At 39.2% G+C, this 7,759-nt stretch overlaps 2 long non-coding RNA genes across 2 annotated transcripts in view; one reads left to right on the forward strand and one right to left on the reverse strand.

The window, feature by feature from the left end:
- Positions 1-223: 223 nt before the first annotated feature.
- On the reverse strand, positions 224-2,679 carry LOC138977977 (uncharacterized). The gene is made up of 3 exons (XR_011459546.1): positions 2,540-2,679; positions 1,886-1,978; positions 224-1,195 (listed from the first exon to the last, which is right to left on the reverse strand). It is a non-coding gene; the product is annotated as an uncharacterized lncRNA (long non-coding RNA).
- Positions 2,680-2,841: 162 nt separating this feature from the next.
- LOC138977978 (uncharacterized) overlaps positions 2,842-7,759 on the forward strand; it is a 5,448-nt gene continuing 530 nt past the window's right edge. The window contains exons 1-5 of the long non-coding RNA XR_011459547.1: positions 2,842-2,981; positions 3,277-3,445; positions 3,871-4,005; positions 4,323-4,481; positions 6,153-7,759. The exon at positions 6,153-7,759 is cut by the window's right edge and continues 530 nt beyond it. This is a non-coding gene — a long non-coding RNA (uncharacterized lncRNA). The remainder of the gene's footprint in view (positions 2,982-3,276; positions 3,446-3,870; positions 4,006-4,322; positions 4,482-6,152) is intronic.

The raw sequence follows: 7,759 nt of genomic DNA on the forward strand, positions 1-7,759 counted from the left end.
GTAATTTTTTTTTCTTATTTGAAGATGCATTTCCCATAATCTTTTCTGTCTGCTGTTGTTGTAGTGTTTGTTATATATGTAGCTAAAACCGTGTTAAAAAAAGACAAGCAAACACCAACAAATCAAAGTTTGAAAAAGGTTTTTGGTGAGAATGGTTAACTTTGCAGCTAACGCTATTTTATCTTGTTGTATTACTTAATCCGGAGAGCATGCAGGCTGTTGATTTTTGATCTCTGTCTCATTGGAAGGATGGTACTGGCCAGGTCTCATATTTTGAGCCAAACAGTGTACATGCTAACATAAAACAAAACAAAAGACAAATAAATAAAACCATTAGAAACATGTTTTGAGAATATGTTCTAAACATTTATTCATCATTCCCTGATATTTCCACAATATAAAAAATAAAAAATACACAACCATGATGAAAATGTCAAAAGTTGAATCAGTTCTAAAGTTTCTAGAAGTGAGTTTGGATATATCACACTTTTAGGTTCTGTACCTAGAAATTTACCAATTCTATTCCATCTTTTGGGTTTAAAAAAGTCTTTGCAGATATATATTATACATCTGAAATGATGCCAGAAGAGACAAGGAAATATGAGGTTATTTGCAACACCACCAGCAGAGGAAGAAGTCGCTCACTTTGCAGCAGCAGATAAAAAGAATTGTTGAATTTGAAGCAGGAGCAGACACAGAAGTTGTTGAATGTGTAGTATCTGCAGCAGACAAAGAAGTTGTTGAATTTACAGCAGACGATATATTTGTTAAATCTGCAGCAGCACACAAAGAAGTCATTCACTTTGCAGCAGCTCCAGACAACAAGAATTGTTGAGTTTTAAGCAGGAGCAGACACAGAAGTTGTTAAGTTTGCAGCAGGAGCAGCGGCAGACAAAAAAAGTTCTTGAATTTGCAGCAGACGATATACTTGTTAAATCTGCAGCAGCAAACAAAGAAGTCATTCACTTTGCAGCAGCTCCAGACAACAAGAATTGTTGAATTTTAAACAGGAGCAGACACAGAAGTTGTTAAGTTTGCAGCACCAGCAGACAAAGAAGTTGTTGAATTTGCAGCAGACGATATATTTGTAAAATCTGCAGCAGTAGCCATGGAAAAAGTTGTTGATACAACCAGTGCAGACGATGACATGTCTGCAATAGGCGACTTTGAAGATCTGCTCCACATGCTATGACACCTGCAAAGACAAAGAATGCAACAATCTTAAAACAAAGAATTCAGTGTTATTTCAGAACTTCAGTGTAAACACTATAATTATGTCTTCTTTGTTGGTGTTCTTTGCTGTTCTTTGCTGAACATAGAACTGAAGGTAAATAAGGTTTAAATTGTCTTTGCATTATGCCAATATTGTTGAATTTACTTCTGTGAATTTGCTAACTTTGATAGCATCATTGTGTGTTTGAATGAAATGCTCTATGTCAATGCTGCCTGGCACGGATAACAGCCCTACCAACCCGTCCACCTACACCCCCACCCCACCCACACACACTCACACAGAACACCTTCCAACAAAATTTTCCCCAGACTAAGACAATAGAATGTCAGTTGGACCTTGACTAAAAATATGCATAGGTAAAGATGTCCCAGCTACAACAAATTGTTCTGTCGGAAGACCTCCAACATGCCGAAATGATGTGATGGCCGACCAGCCAAGGATTAGAACAATGCGTCATATAATATCAGCATGTATCAATGACCCTAGGCTGAGGCCTGACAATAACACTGCCTTCTCTCAAATATGATTTTCTGTTATAAATATAATAATATGACTGCTGGAACATTCTGATTCATCTTAGCGTTAAACAAGGATTTTACCTGCAAACACACACACACACACACACACACACACACAGTGACACACACTTACTTGGCCTCAACAGCCAGAATGTCGGGGTTGTACCTTGTAGTTTACATCCCTGTGAATGCTTTCTGTTCCATCCTCATGGTAATTCCTCCCACCCTGCAATGAAAATTGAAAGCATTGATGTGTGAATTGCATTAATTACAATAGTCTAAACACACTCAAATCTTTACTTGTTAATGAAGACAGAGAGATAGAGAGTGGGAATAGAGTGGGGGGAGGGGAGAGAGCAGTTGTCAATCAAACCTTGTTTTAAAAATTTAACTTTTATTTTTAAGTGTCTTTGAATAGATCATTTTCGAAAATAACTCCCCATGCCTCTCCTGAGATCTCTTATTTACTGTACAGTTATGCATTTGACCTGAAGCTGTAAGATTGAACAGTAAGTGCCCTGCGTGCACATGTGTGGAAAGTATCAGATTGAGAGAGAGAGAAAGTCTCAGATTGAGAGAGAGAGAGTAACAGACAGACAAAGACAGAGAGAGAGACTGAAACTGAGAAAGAGACAGAAGGCAGGAAAGAAAGAGAGAGAAATCCACCTTTCCAATCGTTATGCATGATATTGCTTTGATATTTGTGACTCGTATGAAAAATAAGTCAACAATCACAATGCCAACGGATCGTGAACTATGAATTTACAACAGCACAGTTCAACATTACCTGAATTTCTTCCTGCTGAAAGTTCCATTTGCCATTCGCCTCAGCGTCACAAGATCTGTATTACTATTAGTCCTGATATATGCTGAAGTGTAGCATGTTATCTTATACATGTGTCAGCAGTCACACTGGCTTTGAAGTTGCTAGCGTTTTAAAAACTGTTACAGAAACTTTTTTTAATTTCGATTCCACTGTGAAAGGTTGAGACTGAGAGTACTGTCCCTTGGCGATCAAGGGAGGTCACTCAGAATTTTCGTTCCTAGTTATCGAACTTGGACGTAACGGCACGTTGTCAACAAATGCGTTGGGAAGATTGAAAACTGGCAGTTGCAAGAGCACTATGTGATACACCAACAGAAACGAACCAGACTGGACAGTCCAATACTAAGACCGAAGGCGCAAGACATAATTACTGGACTGGTTTCAAGAGTTTTACAAACTTTGAGTGAGTATTGCCTCAGTGAACTTGGAAGATATAGATTTGCTAATTATTGAGACTTTTTCTTTTTTATTATGTATTTTTCTTGGAATATAAGACTAAAAAGTGTGTTTGTTTCTTATGTGTGTGTGTGTTTGTGTGTGTGTGTGTGTGTCACTGTGTGTGTGTCACCGTGTGTGTGTGTGTTTAGGTGTTTGCTGTTTTTCTTTATTGTTGTTGTTGCCTGAAATGGTGATTTGAACTAAGAATCTATTCCTTTTATGATTCTGTTGTGCATAATAAATAGCTTTTATTCTTTCAGATTTATAGTTATACCACAAAAAAAACTGTCTGCATTTGGTGGGGAGGTGCCTTAACTGGTCAAAAAAAAAGTGAGCCGATTGATGGCATGGCCGTTCATCGCATTTGGATGGTAAAAAGCAAAACCAGTTTCCATTCTTCAACAAGCTGAAGGTTTGCATTGGAAAACAGTAAGTGTTTTTTTTAAATGAGTTTTCAATGTAACTGACAGAACAATTTGTTGTATAATTATTATAATCAGTTGTGTAATGCTTGCAAAACATACAGTCACATGTACACACGCATCCCCCACCCCACCCCACCCCTTTCCACATATACACACACACACACATGTACACACGCATCCCTCACCCCACCCCACCCCTTTCCACATATACACACACACACACACACACAAACTCCAATTTGAACTGTTCCTGTTTCAGTGGTGGACCTTTCTGGTGACCTGTAATTACTCAACTGTCAGTTGGAACATATTAGGGAAAATAATCTATCATTGTGCTTTTGTACATTTGTTGGTTAAATCAGAATTACTTACAATTCTGTTTCCAGTCCTTTGTGCAAATTCGTATTAATTGGACATTATTTCTTTCAGATGAAAAAATCCTGTCTACAATCGGAGATGGGGGTGGCAATGGGAGGGGGCCACAGTCTGAAGGATGGCTGTACCAAAGCATGCAGTTGGAAGGGGACAACCCATCAAGGTTTACAATTATCAGCTTTGAAAACAGTGAGTACAATTTGGTACATGTATAATTATTGTTGTCAGTTGTTTATTGCTTGTAACAGACCCCCCCCCCCACACACACACACACACACACACACACACACACACACACACACACACACACACACACACACACACACTCATAAATTCAATATCAACCGTTTCTGTTTCAGTGATGGACTGGTATGATGAACTTTTCTGTTTTTAATAACATTTAGGAAAACATGTTGTCATTCTGTGCTTGTTTGTTTTTGTGATAACTGAGAATCCTTGTTCTCATTCCTGTGCACATGTATTTATATTGATTTTTATTCGCTCAGATAACAAGCAAGTCTGCAATTGGTGGGGAGGTGTCTGGACTGGTGGGAAGACTGATGAGTTCATTGATGACAGATGATTGTACCAAAATTATTCAATCGGAAGAGGGAAAAAACATCGAAGTTTCCGTTGTCTGTGCTGAAAGTTCACACTGTTGACCAGTAAGTGAATTGTTTAAATCAGTGTCGTCTTTTTTGAGTCACTTGAGAAAAAGTGACTCTATGTAATCGGTCAGTGTTAGTCTGTCCGGCCGTCCGTCCGTCCGTAGACACCACCTTAACGTTGGACTTTTCTCGGAAACTATCAAAGCGATCGGGCTCATATTTTGTGTTTAGTCGTGACCTCCAATGACCTCTACACTTTAACGATGGTTTCGTTGACCTTTGACCTTTTTCAAGGTCACAGGTCAGCGTCAAAGGAAAAATTAGACATTTTATATCTTTGACAAAGTTCATCGGATGTGATTGAAACTTTGTAGGATTATTCTTTAGATCAAAGTTTTTACATCTGTAGCCTTTTACGAACGTTATCAGAAAAACAAGGGAGATAACTAGCCTTTTCTGTTCGGCAACACACAACTTAACGTTGGGCTTTTCTCGGAAACTATAAAAGTGACCGGGCTCAAATTTTATGTGAACGTGACTCCCAGTGACCTCTACACTTTGACGTCTGCTTTGGTGACCTTTGACCTTTTTCAAGGTCACAGGTATGTCTTGAAGGAAAAAAATTGAAATATCATATCTCTGAAACTATTCATCGGATTTGATTCAAACTTTATAGGATTATTCTTTACATCAAATTATTTACATCTGTAGCTTTTTACAAACGTTATCGGAAACACAGGGGAGATAACTAGCCTTTCCTGTTCGTCAACACACAACTTAACGTTGGGCTTTTCTCGTAAACTATAAAAGTGACACAGCTCTAAGAGTAACAAATGTTAGTGTGTCTACTGTTAATATGATTGCTTCGAAAAAAAATTAATGATGCTAGTTTATGTGAATTAAGTTATTAATGGGGTTTGTTTATGTGAGATTAATGAGAGTATTTTTAATGCCAAGGTAAATATTTTGTTGCTCGATCCATGCAATCTCATTCTTCAGGAATGCATTGTGTTGTGAATAGCAATTTCTTCCTGTCCATCTGATGCCTCATATAATATTCAGAACTGCGAAAGTGACTCGATCGAGCGTTTGCTCTTCTTGTTTTCTGTGGTGCTTAATTTCAATATCAGTTGTGTAATGCTTGCAACACACACAATCTCTCTCTCTCTCTTTCTCTCTGTTTCTTTCTCTGTTGTTACAAATTGGGCTGAGACTTTTGATTTTGCATATGTGGACTTGCGCCTGTGTGTGTGTGTGTGTGTGCGCTTGTGTGCCTGTGTGTGTGTGTGCCTGTGTGTGTGTGTGTGTCTGTGTGTGTATACATTGGTGTGTTTCTTAGTACATGTATTGTATGTGTTTGTTACTGCTAATGTGTGTGAATGTGTGTTTGTTGTACTACGTTGCAAGCCCCTGAAGCAATTTTTTGATTAGTGCTTTTGTGAACAAGAAACAATTGACAAGTGGCTCTATCCCATCTCCCCCCCTTTCCCCGTCGCGATATAACCTCCGTGGTTGAAAACGACGTTAAACACCAAATAAAGAAAGAAAGAAAGATGTGTGTTTGTAAGTGTATATTTGTGTCAGTGTATGTGTCTGTTAGTGTGTGTTGGTGTTAGTGTGTGTGTGTGTGATTTAGTTTGTAATCCCAGCCATTGACTAAGGACCGTGTGTGATTTAGTTTGTAATCCCAGCCATTGACTAAGAACCATTTTTCCTTCTCTATCCCAGGTTGGTATCCTGCATAAGATTATGACCACTTCAAAGTCAGGGAGCTGGGCCTGGCCACATAGTTCAAGCAGAAGTTGAACTACTCCCTCACCATTACCATCATCATATTCTGTGAGGTGGACTTCACCTACGACCAGAAGTTTGACCAGCGTCAAAGAGCGAGTGCAGGCAGCTGCCAGTGCTACAGGACATCATTGCGCGCCATCTCACTAACAAGATTCAACACCTTTGCTGACCCACAGCTTCTGAATGCTGTGTTTGCAAAGCAGCCCGGCATCAAGCCTCATTTACATGGGTGCCATCATTCAGGACTAACACCAACAGTTCATAAACAAATATTCACTGTGCACACACGTTTGGCAAAGTGGAGCAGAAAACTTGCAGTCTTGCTGCTTGTTAATTTTTATTCATCGATGATTGTTTTTCATCTAGCTACTCCACAAAATATGTTAATATCTTTTGTGATAGCAAGAATTTTAATGAAATGAAGCAGAGCGCTATTTTAATATCTGAGAAACAAAGGGACGTAATTGCTCTGCTATTTGACATGTGCAACAAGAGTAAGTGAGATTATGTGGAAGCAATTTTCTTGGCACCTGTGAGAATAACACGCTTTTGAATGAACAAAAGACTTTACATGCATGTCGCACGTGTATGCATTAATAGCGCTTACATCCCTTCGTTTCTCATATTTTGTGCTACTGACTTGCTTGTATTACTAGAGACATCCAGGTTTGCCTTCGTCAAAAGTTCGTGAGTTCCGATCTTCGCGAGTTTGTTGAAGTGGTGACGTCACATCCCGTCACGGTCACCACTTTCCAATTTCGGTCCAGATCTACGCGAAATTCTTCGTGCGCGTTCGTCTGTTTTTCGAAACAGTGATGACGTGACGAGTAGCGTTATATATGACGAGTCTTTTTTATCGGAATATTCCAGACATCTGAATATGCTGGGTACACACGCAACACTGACAATTTTTTTCGATTTTTAGATTCATTCCTGTAAAATCTCCCAACTCTAAAACAAAATAGGCCTAGTGGAAACAAGTGTCTTGTGCAAGAGAGATCAAGGGAGATAATTGGCAGGATATGTCGCCCGTTGACTCAAGTTCTGAGTTTTGTGTGGGTATCCGTGTTCATGCACTAGGCCTCCAAAATGAACAGTTTACAGATGCACAGTCCACAGAAGCGTCGTAAAGATATCAAACTTTAACACTGCGCACATAAAACATATTTTTAACATTATGAAAAGGACTAAAAGTACTCGCGAAGATTGCTGATTAAGGTTCGTCAAACACGCCTTTTTCACCACGCAGATCCCGGTCTTCGGCAAGCCGTGGTGGGCGCGAAAACCCGAGCGCATGCGCATTGAGGCACAAAGTTAAAAATAGAAAGGAAATCCCCACCACCGACGAATGTTCGTCTGACGAAGGTTGAATCTGGATGTCCCTAGTGATTGTGCAAATAATTTGTATTGTTTTCATCTCTGATTTTGTCATTAACAATGATCGCTGTCGATAATGAGTTTGCACAGCCCTATGGTATTTACCTTGATGAACCCATACCAGCATTGTGATTGAAATTCTTAATTGCTGATCCTGTTATCGC

Source organism: Littorina saxatilis, linkage group LG10 (genome assembly GCF_037325665.1).
Source record: "Littorina saxatilis isolate snail1 linkage group LG10, US_GU_Lsax_2.0, whole genome shotgun sequence".
NCBI classification, from domain to species: Eukaryota; Metazoa; Mollusca; class Gastropoda; order Littorinimorpha; family Littorinidae; genus Littorina; species Littorina saxatilis.